The sequence below is a fragment of the Lytechinus pictus genome, chromosome 10 (genome assembly GCF_037042905.1).
Source record: "Lytechinus pictus isolate F3 Inbred chromosome 10, Lp3.0, whole genome shotgun sequence".
Lineage (NCBI taxonomy): Eukaryota > Metazoa > Echinodermata > Echinoidea > Temnopleuroida > Toxopneustidae > Lytechinus > Lytechinus pictus.
Genome location: NC_087254.1, coordinates 12228165 through 12248538, shown reverse-complemented (window position 1 = coordinate 12248538; position 20374 = coordinate 12228165). Strand labels below are relative to the sequence as shown.

Below are 20374 nucleotides of genomic sequence, written 5' to 3'. Positions count from 1 at the left end.
GAAGGAAGGAAAGGAATGAAAGAAAGAAGGAAGGAGGGGAAAAAAGAACGAAAGACAAGAAATAAAGTAATGAAAGAAAGGGGGAAAAGAGAGAAATGAAGGGGGGGGGGAAGGAAAGGAAGAAAACAAAACAACAAACAATTTACACGCAATACACACACAAATGGATATGTGGGACTATAATGTACTCGGCAATGTATTTTAGTGTGTGTTGATACAGACACAAAACTTGAACTTTTTTTGTCTACCGGTAAGTAATACAGAAGTGATTACTCCTTCTTTTACTGCCTGCAAATGAGAGTTACACCAATTTTTTAGGACATATGGACATTGCAAATGAGCATCTAATTTGTATGAAATGTTAATTTTGACAATTGTGTGGATTACAGCTATGTACATGGACATGTATAGCAGGGCGCGACAAAACCGCTTGCCCGGGGCAAGTGATAATGACGTGTGGGCAAGCATTTCTCAAAGTCAATTGCCCGATCGGGCAAGTGGTTGTTTTGAAAATAACAAAAATAAAATGACAGTAAATTTCAATAAAGTGATGAAATTTTTTTTTGTAGAGGCCTGTGTACTGTATATGCGCAAATCATGACGCGCACAAACATAACTGTGGAACATCCTTACAGCATGTTCGTAAAATCATTCAATGTTTACTCACAACATCTAGATCACATTATTGACCTCTGCGCGCCATTCCAGGGACTGCTACAGTACAGAAAAAATGGTTTCTTCCACTTTGTAAATCCGGGTTCATGTATATGTCATTTTGTGGGAAATTTAAAAATATATGCTCTTATTCTTTAGATAATACAAATTTTGATCTGAAATTTGGTCTTTCTATAAAGATAATGATGGGCTTTCAGAATATGAATAAAAACCTCAATTTCAAAAATATGACCCATAATTAGGTTTTTGCCTATTCGTAGAATCACTGACGGTATTAAAACTTTTCTCCTGTAATTGCTATATTTTTGTCTCTCCTGCATAGCAGAGCGAGACTATAGGCGCTGCTCTTCCGACAGCGGCGGTGTCGTCAACATTGAAATCTTAACCAAGGTTAAGTTTTTGAAATGTCATAATTTAGAAAGTATATGGACCTAGTTCATGAAACTTGCACATAAGAGTAATCATGTATTACTGAACATCCTGCCTGAGTTTCAGGTCGCATGACTAAGGTCAAAGGTCATTTAGGGTCGATGAACTAAGACCATGTTGGGGGAATTAATATTGAAATCTTAACCAAGGTTAAGTTTTTGAAATGTCATCATAACTTAGAAAGTATATGGACCTAGTTCTAGAAATGTAGACATAAGGGTTATAGTGTATCACTGAAGATCCTGCCTGAGTTTCAGGTCACATTACATTATTCTTACAAACATGATAGGGTACAGTATCTCACATGGCCTAAATACGTGTAGATAATGAGAGATTTGACCTTATTATGAAAAAACAAAAACAATAGAATGATACAACACTGTGAAGTTGATTGAAATATATTTGCTTATTTTCAAAGGGTGATGTTGGTGGCATGCATTATTTTCAAGAACTATCTCATATTTTATTCACTTTATAAAGAGGGAGTGAACTGTGTGTGATCTCTCATTGACTGTGTGTTATAAATACATAGTCTTAAAATATACGTTTTCAGATATCTACTAATACCACAGAGAATTAATTGACGTATAATTGTATTTGTAAAGAGAAACTAAAATGATTTGAGAGGAAAAGTAATTGTTTTGCTACTTGGTAACATAATTATTGTGGTTTGAATGTATTGAGTAGTTAATTAGCATGTTATCATTCAAGTGGGTCTAAATTTCTAGACTACACTAGCATTATGGGTCAGGAAACTAGCCAGATATGTGTAGTTGATGACTCGAGATGGCACTGTTGGGTTTGTATCTGCTTTGATAGAAGATTGCTCAGGGAGACAATCAGAAGTTCAGAAGATGGCAAAGAATATAAGTCTTGGGTGAATATATCATTCAACCCATTGTTGGATTACTTTATGTATAAATTTTGTCTCACCTGCATTGCAGATGCACTGCTTTTTCAATGATGGCAGCAGCGATTTCAACATTGTTAAGTTTTGAAATTTCATAACTTTCAAAGAACGTACAAAGAATTCATAAGTAATTCATAAAGATTATCAGAAATTTTTTGAGTGTCCCTTTTTTCTATCTTAGTGTACTACACATATATGCGGAAATTGTAATGCATGAATTAGTGGAATATGGGATAAAACAGCAACACGGGCAGGGCATGCAGGACAGATTTATGAAATATGGGACTGTCCCTTATAATCTGGAATGTCTTTTCCCAGGGGAGGGGGGGGCAGTCAAATATATTGCTGTACATGCGCGTGACCAAAAAAACGGGTTTAAAGGGGTGTTTTTTTTTTCAGTTTTGGACGCGGGCCGCGCGTGCACTCGTTAAGGGTATCAATAACACTGATTTTTTTTTAGAAAAGGGGTAGTTTTGAAAGACTGGTCAATAGTCTATCGCAGGGTCAAACGTATTTAGGGTATTTTTTTTTAAAGACTAGCCAAACGGGTTTAGGGTATGTTTTTTTTCCCCGGGGTCATATTCTGGCGACAACTTGTTTAGGGGGTTATTTTGCACACAGGGAAAAACTTGTTTAGGGGGTGTCTGGAAATAATTTGGCCATGCGTGTGTACAGCAATATTTTGACTGGCCATCCCCCCCCCCCCCCCGGGTCTTTTCTCCCTCATGGGAACATCTACATTCATAAACTTATTAGATGGTTAAAAATGTCTTTGATGATGTACAGGAACCCCATTTCCGACGAGAATACATTCTATGTCTGACTTCACTATTAATGACAAATAAGTTGCGGTTATGTGTATTAGGGATGATGACCTAGAAACACAAGGTCTTATTGATTCAGTAATATTTTGTTGATGTAATATTCTTTTATATATTTTCTGAATAGGCTTTGGGTTTAGAAGCTTAAGAGGACATCCATGACTTGAATACTTTCTACAAGCCATGCGTATCAGGATCAGGACCAAGGAACAGGACCAAGGACTAGGACCAAGGATCAGAACTGAGGACCAAGGACCAGACCAAAGGATCAGAACCACGATCAAAACTTGGACTGATAACAAAAGATCAGAAATGAGGATCAGGACCAAGGTTAAAGACCAAGGATCAGAACTGAGGACCAAGGATCAGAACTGAGGACCAAGGATCAGAACGAGGACCAAGGATCAGAACTGAGTACCAAGGATCAAGACCATGACCCAGGATCAGGACCAAGGATCAAGACCAAGGTTCAGAACTGAGGACCAAGGATCAGAACGAGGACCAAGGATCAGAACTGAGTACCAAGGATCAAGACCATGACCGATGACCCAGGATCAGGATCAAGACCAAGGATCAGAACTGAGGACCACTGATCAGGATTAGAACCTAGGATCAGAACTGAGGACCAGGATCAGGACCAAGGATCAGAATCAAGGATCAAGGACCAGGACAAAGGATTAGAACCTAGAATCAGAACCGAGGACCAGGATCAGTACCAGTACCAACAATCAGGACAAAGTACCAGAGTATGCAGAGGTAAGATCTCATCAATCAACAAGCATTTCATAATTCATTTTGCTTCCATTTTCAACAGTTAAACTTGTTTAAGTATTATCATCAGATATAATTTTTAAACAATGGAGCTTTCAAAATTTGATGAATGTGGAAGATTGTGGGTGTAATATCAATACTTTTATATTGCAGGAAACCAATCTTTATAAACTTTGACTTTTTATTCATGCTTATTAGGACAGATTGAATCATTGATCTTGTTCAGTTAAAGTAATTACCAATATATTCACTTCTTTTCAGCATTATTGTAAGCAATGCTGCTAATATCAGTACACATGGGATAGGATATACAATGTATGTCTAAAAATTGAAGCAATTCTGAATTTTATTTAAAGACTTGCAGTTTTGAAACCTCCTCTTTGTCTTTTATTGAAAGAAACCATTTAATATTTATTATTCTCATCAGTACAATGTGAAAGAACAACATAGATTTGATGATTTGATACTGGTATCCAATCAATAACTCTGTCAACAGGAGTTGAAACCTGAAAAGGGATTTGACCTTTTTAAAATAATGAAAAATACAACACCATCAAGATGATTAAAGCATATTTTGTTTACATCTTGTACATTATTTTGAAGAGTCTCATGTTCTCACTCACTCTGATTCTTTAATAGGAGATTGCTCAGGGAGACCAGCTAACTGAAGATCAGCGAGATGGCCAAGAAGGTCTGACTCAGCAGGTGAATATATTATCAAACTCATTATTGGGTTATTTTGTAAATTATTTTGTAAATAATTTTTGTCTCACCTGCATGGCACAAGCAAGACCCAAGTGCCACTTTTCCAGTGGCAGTGGCGGGGTCAGGATTATACCAAGGTTCAAGTTTCTGAAATTTCATTGTAACTTTTAAATCATAAGGAGGACATATTTCATGAAACTTGGCCATGTGGGTTATCAAGTATCGGTGATTATGTTGCTTGAGTTTCAAGTCATATGATCATGATCAAAGGTCAATGAATTAAGTATTTGATCATCATATGAATGGTGATTTTGGTGAATAAATTTACATCTTGGTTATTTCCAAGTCAGCTCGGCTGCTATATTGAATCATGTAATGCAGGCGAGACTGCAGAGTCGTTCCACTTGTTTTGTGACACGGGTGGGCAGAATGAGGTTGTAATGGAAAATTTATTATGATTAGAGGTGACTTGCATACACACTCACCATTGGCTACTTCCATATATTTGAATTTGAGCTTTGCATGTTGTATGAGACAGAGAGGCCCGAATTCACAAAGGTGGTTTTTAAAACCTTCGGTTGAACCCATGGTTTATGCAGATTTCCTGTATAAATTACGCTTATTTAACGTATATATTAAAAGATGTCCAATGCTGATGCCCGCTTTTGTCACAGTGTGCCAAATTGATGTCTGTTACCGTGCTTATCCACGCTATTTTATTCATGAGTCCACTCTTCAAACAGTGGACTCGTGAATAAAAATAGCGTACTTAACCATGGCGACAGGCGTCAATTGGGTGCACTGTGACAAAAGCGCGCATCAGCATTGGTCATTTTTTAATATACGCGGTAAATAAGCCTAATTCATACAGGAAATCTGCATAAACCGTGGGTTCAACCGATGGTTTTAAAAACCACCTTTGTGAATTTGGGCCAGAGAGTTTATTTTGCTTGGACTGTTTTCAGACATTTCTCCATGTAATAAGCACCACTTATATTGTAGACCACTGCATCTTAATTAGTCCAAACCAATATTTCATTGTACAGTGCGTCCCACAAAAAACGAAACCGAGATTTATCGATGATTTATCATAACTTAATCACAAATACAATAGACAAATGACCTACCATTGTAAAGCTTAGAATCTCCTCTTTCATCTGAAATTACTTACATTATTTCTCATTCACGCATGAGTGAGCAAAAACAATTTGAAAAGGGGATACCAAAAAGTCATTTGGCGGGCTGTATCTTGGTTTCAAAACGAAAACCACATTTCTAAAAAGTTCAATATCTGCTCTTCAATTTGATACCTCAATTACAGAAAATGGTCAAGAAATAAGAAAGTTCTGGTTATTTGAAATAAGGCTTGAATTTCAATAATTTCATAAAATGAAGAGGTTTTACAGGCTAGCGTTCAAACTCACACGACACTCCGTTTTGTTGACGATCAACCGTGCATGAAGTCTTTTGTTAACCATGCGATAGCTTCTGTGGGAAACCGGTGAAAACACGTTTATTTAATAAAATTATGGAAATACAAGCATTGTTTCGAGGGAACGTAACTTTTTTACTTCTTGACCATTTTTTGTGATTAAGGTATCAAATTAAAGAGCAGATATTGAACTTTTTAGGCATGTGATTTTCTTTTTAAAATTCAGATACCCCCCGCCAAATGAGTTTTTGGTATCCTTTCTTCAAATTGTTTTTGCTCACTCATGCGTGAATGAGGAATAATCTAAGTAATATCAGATGAAAGAGGAGATTCTAAGCTTTACATTGGTAGGTCATTTGTCTATTGTATTTGTGATTAAGTTATGATAAATCATCACTAAATATCGGTTTCGTTTTTTCTGGGACGCACTGTATAGTGTAAAATGCATTGCTATATAATCTTCATTCTCATAATGGTTTAAATAAATCAAAGTGTTGATATTATTCTATTCCAATCTCAGGACCAACCTCAACGGGATCAAACCACTTCAAGAAGTGCAAGCATGGGAATCAGTAGACCCTCCACCACATGGAAGACACCCAGCCTCAAGAGCAACACTGAGCAAACGCACCAAGAAGAGCACCGGCAGGAAGACACCTTATAGTATTGGTCAGAAATATGGTTATATGATATGTATTATTATATTCATTTACAGAGAGAGAGCGGTGAGGGGGGCACCTTGGGTTTAAGAGTTTGCTCACAAAAGTTATACAAGACTTAAAGAGATAAAAGTCATGAAACGTCGCTGCGAGCATTTCACTTCTGGGAGTTATCACAATTTTTTCTCAGGGGTTAAGATGCCTGCACTCCAAATACGTTTTGCGTCTTCTGTTCAAAAGAGATTGTTCACTCCATTTCAAAAGAGGTTATTAAGACCAATCATTTGGTACAGGGACAGGGATGTCTGGAAAGCAAAATGATTTCCCAAACAGTTATTATGCACTTGTTCTGTGAGTGATGTTGATACCTATGGGGACATGGAATACACAGACTGCATTTGGTATACAGGGTACCTTTACACCAATAGTCACAACAGTACAACTTTATTCAAGATTTGGGAGCAAACCTGTGATTATGATTATGAAAAAAATATATAAGATAATGCCCTGGGGTGGTATTCTGAGATCCGTTTTATCTTTATAGATAAGATAAAATATTTCATCTCTGTTAAAATCAGTGAGATAAAATACCCTTAAAATCTCTCTGAATTATCTCTGTAAGACACACCTATTTTTTAATCAATATCCGATGAAAAACGCGCTTTTATAGCTCTTTCATCTCACCAAACCAATGGAAATCCATTCCGCCAGAAGGTGTGGCAAAGGGGTGAGATTGCGTCAATTTATTGACTTCAAATATGCTTGTGCGTCTTAACAGAGATTTCTTTTTAAAAAGATGACAATACTCATATTTTTTTCAGAGTCTATATCTTATCTTTTCAAGCATCATTTCAAAGACAATATTAGTCAAGAAAAGTCTTATGAAATAATTCCTGATTGTTCAGGAATAACGTAAAGGTGTAATTCTCAATAAATGTATCATTTTTCTTCATATTCATGTCAACATTTGGAGTTAATTCTCCTAGAAATATGAAATCAACGTCGCAGAGATAAAATAGCCCCTACCCTCTTTTAAGTTTATTATATTTTTTCTTCAAAGTAACATGGGTGCTAGCATATCATCCGCGTTGCAATGGCCAGATACGTGATGGGTATGTCTACGCAGCCACTGCTCTTTATCATCTATAGAAACGCGAGATAAAAGTTTAAGTTTTATCTGAGAGATAAAGCGCCATCTCAGAATACCAATTTCATTTTAAGAGGTAAAATAAAATATTTTAAAGATGAAATGACCTCAGAATACCACCCCCAACTTACAAACATAGAGGTTCATTACACAATGAGTAGTGATTGATTGTGCAGTTGTTCTGTATGGTTTAATGCACTTTATGATCAATTCAATCGATGTTAATACTCAAGGTTCCTAGCCCATCAGGGAAAATTATTTTACTTTTTTCCAGTCAGGGAAAAATCAGGGAATTTGATTTTAAAAATACCTCAAATCAGGGAAAAATCAGGGAATTTTGATCAGCCCAAGAGTCGAAAGCACGGTAGTCAGTCAGACTCTGTTATAATTTGTTGCATATCAAAACAACATCCATTGAATAAATGGTTATGGTGGTACTGATTAGTTTTACATTATTGTTTTTATACTGAAAATACATGTAATTCACTGCAACAACTTAGAAAAGATGCGAAACTGGGAATGGGTTTGAATAATTATCAGGGAAATTTCAAACTTCAGAGAAAAATCAGGGAAAGATCAGGGAATTTTGTTTTCTTGAAAAGCTGGGAACCCTGATATTGGCCCCATCATCGATTTGTGCATTTCATAATACGTGTGCTAACTGCACCCTTATTGCGATGCCACTCATACACATTAATCCTGTGAGATTTGTCAGCCTAATAGGGCATAAGAAGAAACTTTTCTTGCTATTTGAGTTATAGTTCTAGTTCTACTGATTAATCCCTATTCTTCCTTGCACTTCCAATTGATCATTCAGCTAAAATGTTTCTTTAATTTTTTTTTCATTTTTATTTGCGGCCCATGATAACTTGTATGTGTATTGGGAAAAGTGGTTGACCGTAAAGCCTTTCATGGTAATAATAGTTGGTGTCACATGTATTATGAAATGCACAAATTGCTCCTAAGTTTTCTGTACAGGGTTTAGATATCTTAGTTCAGATTCTCATATACATGTATATATAAGTTTATGAAGGTTAAATTAGTTTTCTCATGTTTTAATACATGAATTGAAAAAACATGCCCACTTCTACAAGGCAGGTTCAAGCTATTTTCCCATCGGCCTGTATACAAGTCATGAATGTTTATGAGTGCAATGGATTATTCATTTCATCTTTCACCGAACAAAGTATTCTGTCCATTGCACGAATGAAAAGAACATTCATTATTTGGTTTATATGACACCTAAAAATAGATTATTTTTCATATGAAATTTGTGAATTTTGATACAAAATGCTCATGCAGTGCGAGCTCGGTCTGTTGATTATCGCGTACATACAACATGCGCGCTGCAAACACGAGTAGTGTCTGTTGTCTGGGTGCGGGTGTGCAATGGACAAAATTGTATGGATCCAAAATTGCACGATGAATGGATCTATATTTGCACGGTTGATGACGTCATTGTAAAATGGGCTGAATGATTGATATCGATAAACCAATCAAACGATAAGGATCTATCTAGGTGTCATATAATATATTCTGAAGTCCAGTTTAATATGCACCATGGTCTATTACTCTCTGCTAAAATTTGGGAAAGCTGAAAATATCTTCATTTTATTTATGTTGTATGCTTGTTATGTTTACTCTTTTGTTTCCGCACTCTTTAATGATGAAGCAAGCAAACCTTTGTTATTATTCCCAGACAGTTATGAATGATTTGAGAGTCAAATGAGTTGATGAATTGAATCTCTACTGTTGAGAGATTTGTGTCACAATTTGCTATTCATTGCTTAAACAGCAACTAGTTAAACCGCAATTTTAGACCGGATTGGAGTTAAACCCAAGTTCAAAATACAGGTCTTTGAGCTTAAAATATTTCACACCAAAGCTACTGCTAACTTGGCTTTTATATTGTGCCCATACTAAGTTTATGTTAAGCAATCTGTAAGGTTAAAAAATACTAGGTTGGAATAAACCTAGGACTTATTGGTATGTAGTAATAGTGGCGGCAAAATCAGCTTCATAATCTAAATTTGGTTCTGCTACATAAAGTTTAGCGATTGATTGTAGGAGAGATTTTAATGATTGAATCAACATTGCAGTTGGTGCATTCAATCGTGATAATATGTTCCATTTACTAAAGCTTAGTGTTATGGGGCTGGGATCACAGACTACTACTATGATGTCCCTCCAGTTTTAAACTGACTTCGGTTTTATAATTGGGATGTGGTCTACAGTCGCCCATAGTCTCAATTTAAATGTTCATATTTATGTTGGAAGTTTGATTGAATCTGCTTGCACTATTTTAAAATTTGAATATTCAAATCAAATGACACAGCAGATCTGCTGCTAAAAGTGGATTGCAAAGATATTCATGTATACCTGCAGAGGTTTGTTCTCATGATAACTAGAAAAAAAACATGTGACTGATCAACTTAAAACTTCGCTGATGTAAGTATTTGATGCAAAGACAGGATCTGACTCGTGTCCCAAGTTACAAGGTTGAAGGTCATGAAATTATTTAATATTAGAAATGGCATCGATCAAATTTGAGGACCACAAGGTTGGAGATGTTAATCATAAAAATGTCATCTACTTATAATGATTTAAAGATCCAGTTAACGATCAGATTTAGACTTAATTCATGTAAGGCAATTCCATAAAATGATAAACCTTTTTGTACGTCCGACCCCCATTTTTCTAAAGTCTTACATCACTTAACAAACTGACCAAGTCATGGTCATTTGACAGCATTACAGACTGTCAAAAGAACCAAAAATCAGAGACAGAAAACTTCATGAAGGTCCCACATATAGGGGGTCAGACGTACATAATTTATGTAATAGCCCTGTATGTACTTATAAGAGAAGTCATCCGATTGGGAATTGTAATAGTGTTTTAAGAAGTATGGTGTCAAAAGTAGCTTGAACCTGCCCTTAAGTCTATGAATATTGTATTAATGAATTTGTAAGCTTTCTTTTTCTTTGAGAAACATTGTAAGACCGGCAGCCCAGGAGATTTATTCAAGTAACAGCACTGGAGCAGTTGACCTTGTGGATCGATGGAAGTGGGCCCTGGACTTCACAAACATGGACTGCTGTCTGGTCTGTGCTGTGGTCTTCCTGCTAACTCACACACAATTTATGATGTCACCACTGAAAGACTGGTCTTTTATCAACGTGTAGAGAGAAGCATATGACATTATCAGACAGTACATGCATCCATCCTAATGTAAGTGCTTTAATTGTGATTTCAATGACTTTTCATCTGTCTAAGAGAATGCAATACAATACAATGAGATTTTCCAGGTCTTGTCACTGAGGGCAACAATATGATTGTGTTCTTGAAAAGAGATTCTACTAATGATAAGAAAAAAAAATCTTTTTTTTTTATTGGCTTCAATACCAGTTTTGGCTATTTCAAACTAGCTCCACCCCCCCCCAAAAAAAAAAAATTCCTTGAAATACGGAAAATTAAGCCTTTTTCAATGCCCCTTCATTTTAATTTGTAAATATTTATTCTGTTCCCCCTCATACTGCATCCTTAATTTTTCATTTTCATATCCAATTCACTCTTTATCATTAATCTTACCCCCTCCTAAAAACATTTTCTTATTTGTTATATCTCAATCCATTGATCTCTTGCAGTATCTTTGTTCTTCCTTGCACCACACCCCCTCCCTCTGATTACCCCCATTCCTCTCTCATTCTCATTTCCCCCTTCCACCTCTCTCATTCTCTTTCTCTTCTCCTGTCTACATGTTTATCTCTTCATCAATCCATTGATTACAGACTTTCTCTCCCTCCTTGTACTCCCCATCCCTCTCTTACACTCAGTTTGTCTTCCTTTTATGCCTTTTCAACATGAATTCATTATGACTGATGTTACAGCGTTCTAAATCAGCAGAAAAAAAGTTCATGAATAAAGTGACATGATATATATTCCTCGATTTAAAAATTTAAAAAAAAGTAAAATTCACTTCAGTAGAAGAGTTAAATACTATAATAAGATATCTGTACATTTTGTAATTATGTTTCTATGAATTCCAATTGCACCCCCCCCCCCATCCTTCCTCCATCCCTTTCTGGACAAAAAATATGTACATGTATGGTAAAAACTACATGTAAAAACTTGGTCCTTTTCTTTTAGTCGATATGGTAAAACCAATGTAGGTGTTTATCCATCCAGATGTAACCTCAGAATTTGTGAAGATAAGTGTAGACTGGCTTAGGAATTCAATGGCTTTGTGAAGAAGGTTGAGACTCGGCATAGGCCGTTTCTGAGCACTTGAATGTGCTTGAATGTTCATTTCCTACTCTGAAGGAAAAAATGAAAAAAGTTTTTAAAAATGAAAAGACAGAAGACTTATTATCTGTCATAGTATTAAGAAAATGAAGTGCAATGTCATATTTTGTGAATAGTTCTAGGAAAACTAGGACAAATTTGCCATCTGATAACCTCCAAGAGCATGACCTCGTCATTGAAAAGCTTCCCAGGTGGCATTTCGTTTCTCATGAGAAAGTCGTTCCCAAGAGGTAATTCCTCCTTGATACGATTCCCACTTCCCATTCTTAGTAGACAGCTTCCCCGAGAGCAACTCTCCCTTGGCGAATCTTTACCCTGGAAGATAACTTCCCTTGATATGATTCCCAACTGGTACCAGAGCATGACTCTTTAAAAAAGCCAGCCTCCCCAAAGATAACTCTTGTGGGAAAAAGTGTTCCCTGGAGGATAACTCCCCTTAATATGATTCCCATCTGACTCCTCCAGAACACAAATATTCTTGAGGACAGCCCTCTGAGAGCAACTCTAAGGCCTCACACACCTTACCCCAGATGATGGCTCCAATGATGTGACAGTCTCCAGGGAGTTGTTCTATTTTGTAGACAGCAAATCACCTGTCTGTGTCTTCCGCACGGTTACTTGATTGATAACCATAGTTCAAGGTGTCAATCCGTATTTTGGCCTGTACGTACTAAACTGCTGTAGGTGTTTCTGTAGGTTTTACTTGATTGTCAGCCATAGTTTAAGTACTTGTTAAAGTTGTAACTTGATCTTTTTAGCAATCGTTCACAGTACTGTCGCAGCATTCTAGTTGATTTTTTGTACCACACTGGCAGAAACAACTTGTTTGATGATGCTCCACTATTTTGAATCTCATGCTCCGGTACCCCACTCGTTTCAAGTTTTGAACATCCCTCAGCAATTGTTAAGGGTACATAACCCAGCTAGAAAGATATCTCTGTTACTGCACAAGTATGAAGCAGTGATTCCTCCAATTCCCATGAAAGAAAAGAGCAGTTTCATATCCCAGATTCAGTGCATCTTGTCAAACTCCTGGTCTAGATTCTTCTGTTGTATTCTGGAAGCATTATTGATGTAATTGCTGATCGGAGCTCTTAGGTGTAGTGTTTCTTAATGTCCTTGGTGGACTCTATAACCATGATGTTATCTGGATCACATTGGATCGCTATCAAACAGGATAATTCCAAGTGCAGTGTTGACCTTTGGGTAATGGCATTGGGCTGACTTCTACATTACAGTGACTGCTGTTTTTGGTCAGATATTTGGTTGCAACATCAGAATGTTGACAGTTGGATTCTAGGGTTTGTGTACTTTTCTGTGTGGACTATCTTGAGCCAGACTGATACCACAAGAAGACAATCCAGTCTCTTTGCTGAAACATTCAGGCCAAGCGCCAAATTGATGATTGCTATGTCAGCAATCTAATTAAGCTTACCAGGTACCCTCTGAATACCTTGGTACATGTAGATATCATCAAGTGTAGGCTGATATCACCTGGGCAGGATCAGTACCGTAGTGATTTGTCTAGATAAGACCACAGCTCATCTCAAACGTAGTTTCAGTTTTTGAACGGTCAGTCCCTTGCTGCATTATGTGAAGGTTGATCCATTTGATGTGTAAAGGAACTTAGCACACCTAGGCCATGACACATAGATACAATTGATATTATTATGGATGGGATGTCAGAATCCCAGAGCTTGAAGGAGTTTGGGGATACACAGAAGACTCCTAAGCATCAAGCTAGAGCCTGACAGAGCTCAAAGACCAGCAATGTATGCGATTTTAGACCAGAGACTCTATCCAAGCAGAGATCACTGAGGGTTGTTTATGCAGGAATTCACTGTAATGTAGCCATGAGAAAGGGAATGCTTAGGATGAGCAAGAGCTCCTACTGCATGAATCTCTATGTAAGAGACTCCTTAATGTCTGCAGTGACAGTCTCATTCTCTCCATGAAATATGACATTGCACTTCGCTACTTGGTACTCATATTTTAATTTAATTATTGATTAGGTTTTATAAACTACCTTTCAGGGGATATGAAGCACCCAGTGTTCAGGGACTGGCTTATGTTCGCCCGCGGGGCTAAGAGGCTCCCGCTTCACATACATTGTTATTTTGATGCTAAGATGCTCCTTTCTTTCCGAGTTGTGAGGTGCATTGGATATATAAACACAAGCATGTGTTTTCCATAGATGAATGGACCCCCCCTCCCCCCCTCCCCTTCCCAAAATATGCCAGTTGCCTTTTTTTTCATTTAGACATGCAACTGAATGTTTTAATTCATTTGGAATTCATAGAAACGAGATGTATTCTGTACAGATATAAGTATCAACAATAATTTAAGTAGTTGATAACTATTTCAATTAAATGATTAAAAGCTGAAAGAAAAATGAAAAAAAAAACCATTTTGGTATTGTGAAGAAGCTGGTTGAATAGAACATTATTACATCAGTCATGATTGACAAATGTTGAGAGGATGCGAAAGGAAAGAATAGTGACAGAGATGGTTGGATAGTACAGGGAGGTATAGAGAGACTGCAATCAATGGATTGACAGATAAACAAAGGAGAAGATGGAGAAAGAGAAAGAGGAGGGAGAGATAGAGGGGGGTAGTACAAGGATGGATAGAGGGACTACAAAGAGTTCAATGGATTGAGATATATGAATAGAGAAATGGGAGGGGGTGTCAGGTAATGAAAAAGAAAGGGGTCTGGTACAGAGACCAGAAAATGGGAGTTAGGAGAGAAGAATTAATGTCATTGAGGAGAAAAGAATTAATGTCGCCCTCAACGACATGATCTAGGAAATCTCATTGTATCATTTGTGTACTATTGACAAGTCTTGTTAGAAATCACATTTCAAAGCACTTTAGCTTGGACAGGGGCATGTATTGTTTGATGAATGTCATGCGCACATCTTTGCATGCTGTCAAAAAGGAGTCTTTTAGTGGTGATGTCATAGATTTGTGCGAGTCTGGTATGAAGACTACATCGCAGACTGGGTAGCAGCCATTTTATGAGGGTCAGGGTTTGCCCCCATCGATCTTGGTCACTTGCTCTGGGGCTTTATTACTTGAATAAATCTTTTGGGCTGTCGGTCATTTTTTTTTAAAGGAATTTTTCAATTTGTTGTTCTGATATTAAAATCATAAAATCAAATATTTAGTCTTTCTCATTCTTGATTGGTAGTTGGTGTCTTTCTCACTAACCTCACCCTCCCGGCCTCCCCTTTAAAAAGTTCTATTTTACAGGGGCGGCACCATTCCACGGGGAGGGGGGGGGGGCTAACATGGCTAAAGGACCTCTATGAGAAGATATGGGCAGTGGCGGACCATGACCCGGAGGAGACAATGATTGGAAGGGCACTGTATTGTTTGTGAACAATGCTGTGTCCCTCCAATGCTTTGTCTCCTCCGGGTCACGGTCCGCCACTGGATATGGGTGTTATACATTGGGTGATTTCCTGTTCGATTTTGGTGCTAGTGTTGGTGTCGGAAGCACAAGATTGTCTTCCATATCTCCAACACTTAATCCGAGTTGATAACAATGGCCGAGATCACGTTGATATCTCAACACCAAGTTGTTTCTGTTTTTTGTGCTGTGCCGATCTCAAAATCAGCCAACACCAGGGGCCCGTGTCATGAAGAGTTACAACTGTTGTAACTTCGCCATTATGGCTACTACCATGGTAACCTTGATTTTGATTGGCTGCTGAGCCCTGTTGCCATAGTCGTTGCTACAATGACAAAGTTCAAACAGTTGCAACTCTTTATGAAACGGGCCCCAGAACACCTACACCAAAACAGAACTTGAAATCACCATGTATGAAAATATAAAGTAAACCAAATTTAGAGGGTTGAGAACTTGAAAATGCAATTTTACTAGAATAAGAAAGCAATTCCTTGCATGTGTATTGATAACTTTATCATATCAATGGAACCATATATGGCTGAATAGATTAATCTGAAAAGATATGATTGCAGATTCCCTTTTTATTTATCCAAGGCCGATTAAATATATTAAGTGAATGGAAATTGATCAGCCAGTTAGGGCAACCTTTTCTGCGTTTATTCATTGCCAAAACTTTTAGGGATGTCGAGAATATAATTAAGGTATAATTAAAAATATTACGAATTGCACATTTATATTCTGGTAATAATCTTTTCAAATACTAATAGACATTGGTTAACATAATCAATGTTTTGTTAAACAAAATTTATGAACTTTGACGTGTGTTGTATTTAAGATTGTTCATATGGACAAAAGAAAATCAAAGGAGAGAAAATCAAACTGGTTCAGACTCTTCCAAAATATCTGTGACTGAAAATATCTCTGCTTGTGATTAAATTTGAGATGGTATTTCACCTTATTTTTCACTTTTTGAGTCATTGAATGATTTTCAGGTGCAGTGTTTTATAGGCTTTGGGTTTTTTTACAACACAGACACGGGTGACAAAGCTCATATTTAAAAAGAAAGTCAAATTAATGTTAACCAATGTCATCAATATTGGCCCTCTAAATTTGAATTACCTTCTTTTTTTTAAGTCTGTAGTGGTGCCGCCCCCTTTAGTCTCACAATCGTCATCATTTTCCTGGATTGGCCCATTTGTACAGAACCCAAACGATCCCTTATATATATATTTTTTTTTTTTCGTTGGGAGTATTTGGAAGGTCTCAATCAGTGGCATAATGAGCCAAAGAATTTGAAGGGGCCAGATGGCGGACAGAGAAATGGCTCTTAAAGCGAGCAGGCAAACATTTTGACCTTTCCAATATAAAGTTCTTATTTTTTGATAGATTTTTAACATAATCAGAAAATACAAATTGCACTCATTCCCTTTCCTTTTTTTTCCTCCCCCCTTTTTTTTCTTGATCACGGAAAAGGTCAAGTTCCCCCCCCCCCCCCCATTTTTATGCAAGTTGTCTAAATCAAATGAGCTTCTCCAGGAAAACGGTGGCGAACTGCTTGAAATAAAACTAGTTTATTCACTTTACATGAAAAGGTTTGCATCGTTTGTTTTGTTTGAAATACTGATTGTGTTTTTGTTGTGGCCACGTGAATTCTGACCAGAATATAGATGTATTATACTTCCAATCCGAAAAAGGAAACTGCCAGAGAATGAAAGCTCGGCAATAATGTGAACGGGGAATAAGCGATTTTTTTTCTCCCACCGAAATCGTAACGATTATTTTTCTTATGGTATATTGAGTATTGATATGATAAACTTCAAACACAAACAAAAAGTGCAAAACCTTTTAGTTTGGAAATAGTATGAACTTCACAAAATGAAAAAAAAAGATAAGTTGAAAGTCTAATAATCGTCCAAGTTTTCAATTTTCTAACCTGATATTTTCTTTTTTGTTGTTGTTCAAATCATCTAAATTGAATAGAATTGTTTAGGGGGCTTGTTTGACAGAGTTAGCAGTACTTCGGATTGCAATAGATATCTCGAGGCGGTTTCTTTAATGGCTTTAATATGAATCAGTCTTCAATGTCTATAAGATTTCAATAATTTTAAACACATTTTGTGAAGTTCAAATATTTTCATATATTTTATTTTTAAAAATAAACCCAGATCGTATATATATATATATATATATATATATGTATTATCACACATACAGAGAGAGAGAGAGGGGTGGAGAGAGTCGAGGTGGGGTGCATGGAGTGGTAGAATTAATGTGTAGATTGGTGCAAAAACTATGAAAGAAACCAAGTGGGAATTCTGTATATAAAATGAAAAATAAAATGAAGATGAAGGGGCGGACAAAGAATATAACAAAGTGAGAATGAAAGAAAATGTTGATTATGATTAAATGTATAATGATATCGTTAATAAAAAAAAAGCGAAGGAGTAAAAGTGAGTACAGGCCTAACCTGATTTAAAAAAACGCTCTTGGGTGGAAAACGATAACAAATGTATCCCCCTCCCCCCAAAAAAAGAGTCTGTTTAAGTGTAATGTACATGATTTAAAAAAGAATTATTCTAAGAACGCAATTGAATGAAAAGGATAAAGAATGTAACAACGCCACCTCCCCCCCCCCCCCCCCCCCCACTCCCCCTCTCCTTGAATCGGTAAGGAAAACAAAAGCGAACATGTTTGAAAAGTGTAATGTACATAATTTGGGGAATGGAGAACAGTAACATACTCCAAAAATAGCCCGGAGTTTAAAGACCTGAACGTTGAATGAAAACAAAGAGGTCCCCCCCCCCCCCTCTCCCTGGCCCAGGAAATTAATAGAATTAATATAACTGAGTGTATGTGATGAAGAGGGAGGGGGCATATTAAACCAGTCAGGATGTGTATAAATGCGTGCTTGTGAGAATGATAATGAATGAGCGTGATGGGAGGTAGGGGTGAGGGGGAGGGGGGCTTTGTGCAATCTTTGGAATGATAGGATAACAGAAAATGACAAAATGACAATGGGGGATCAGGCAAGAAAGAGAGAAGAAGAAGGGGGTAAAGATTGAAGAGTACAAGGACGATTAATAAATACAAAGTAGACAAAGCGGGGAAAACAATAGTATTTAATCCAAAAATTCCTAATGGAAATGACAGTGTCACACAGATGTTATTCACACTGTTCGAATTCCCATATCTACCAGTTTTACACAGTGTGTTCGCATTACGGACTGTGTGAATGTGTTTCCCAGTGTCAAAACGGTCAAATAAAACAGTGTAAATATTAATTTCACATTTGTGTTCCACACTGAACAAACCCACTGTGGAACGCTATGTTCTTTCCATCAGAAATATTACAGTAACAATAACGAGTGTCTGTGTGCAAGGCCAACGGCAGATATTCGACTGCAATGCACCTCTGTTAACCCTAAAAGGACTGGGGGCCATGATGCCCCCCCCCCCTCGACGCTACGCGCGATATTTCCGAAACGAAAAAAAATAACGCCGCAAAATTTTATGACTTTTTTTTAAAGTCTCGCGCAACTTTTGAGACCAGATTCGCAACATACGGGTATAGCATCGCGACGCCATGTGACTTTTAAGGAGACGATCGATGTCATGCCGAAAAGTGTCTAATTTTTATAATTTGCGTACAAAGTCTATGGGAGATAAATTCATAAAAGGGTGATTTTTATTCTAATTGGTCTGCATAATTAATTTAGGGTTTAATCTATTTGTTCAATGGTCTGTAATAATTTTCATTGAAAAAAACGAAAACCAAAATATTAACAAACAAACAAATACATGAGAAAATTAAAAAAACAAGGAAAAAATTCACTTTCGCAGTTTTTTTGTGTGGAAACCTTTAAATCAGATTAAAAAGATGGCATCTGGAAAAAAAAATTTGAAGTGAAATTGGGTATTAAATATGCAAATAATTTTTTCAACGAATAAATTTACATATTTTATTCAATTTTTTTAACTGGCTTGTAGTTTATGTGGAAAGGAATGTGCGTGCCAAATTTCGGCGCGATCGCACGAACGGCGGCCGAGATCAGAAGGGGGGCATCATGCCCCCCAGTCGTCAATACATCTCAAATAGCTCAGTCCTTTTAGGGTTAATCTCTGAACATTCTAAAATACAAATCGAAATTTTTCATTTCCGTTATTGTAAGGATCGAGGGCCTACTGAGGGATGCCAAAAAGACAGCGTAAGAAATATGATTCGATGCAAATATATAAATCCCTCAAATACGTTCCGCAACTTGATATGGGTAATCAATTTGTTATTGCCATAGGTTCCCATATAATTTCCCTTTTTTTTTTTGCTAGAGTAATCATGGGAAGTGCAGTCCTGATAAAAATGCAGCATTTCAAAGTGTAGGCCTAAGGAACAACACGCTTTATAGGTTGGTTTCATCGTTTAATAAAATGTAAGGTTACTTTGTGAAAACTTTAAATCCAAACAGAAACCAAGTCCACTGAGGCCTGAGCATATGCAAATCACATTGCATATTTTTTTAATGGAGGTTTGGGTATTACACAATAAATTTTACTTCCGACTTTTTCCAATATTAAGAATAAATGTACATAAATAATTATAAATCATATCTCAAACTTGAGTTGCAGAGCTGTTGAAGGATTTAGTTTGATGTAAGTCAGGCTATTCACATACAGTATATAACTTGCACGATATATGGACAAGAAAGAAATATGGTATTCTTCAGGTGATTCATTATGATAACCCTTTTAAATTATTTTGGCCATTTTTATTGTGTCCTTTTGGGTTTTTAATATTTGTTTTCCTGAATAGTCAGAGATTTCCGTACTTCCTCTTGTAAGGCTCTTGAAAGAGTTGAAACGATAGCAAACATTGAAAATGAACTAATTGAAATGTCCACCACAAGCAGAGCTTGTGAACAACTGGACCCTGATTTATAAACAGAAAATAAATCAATGTATGATTAGATATAATCATATATTATCAATACATAGGATTTAAAGGCTAGAGGAGTGGGGTTTGAAGGAGGGAATACTAGTGAATCGCAATCTAGATTTTGTTTTAATATATATATAAAAGACTATGGAAAATATGAAAATGCAAAATTAGCAGAACA

General features: G+C 36.7%; 1 long non-coding RNA gene across 1 annotated transcript; it reads left to right on the top strand.

Annotated features, from left to right (window-relative positions):
* The first annotated feature begins 2962 nt into the window (after positions 1 to 2962).
* On the top strand, positions 2963 to 10988 carry LOC129269849 (uncharacterized). Its single transcript, XR_008585461.2, has 3 exons — positions 2963 to 3591; positions 4246 to 4311; positions 6264 to 10988. It is a non-coding gene; the product is annotated as an uncharacterized LOC129269849 (long non-coding RNA).
* Positions 10989 to 20374: the final 9386 nt, after the last annotated feature.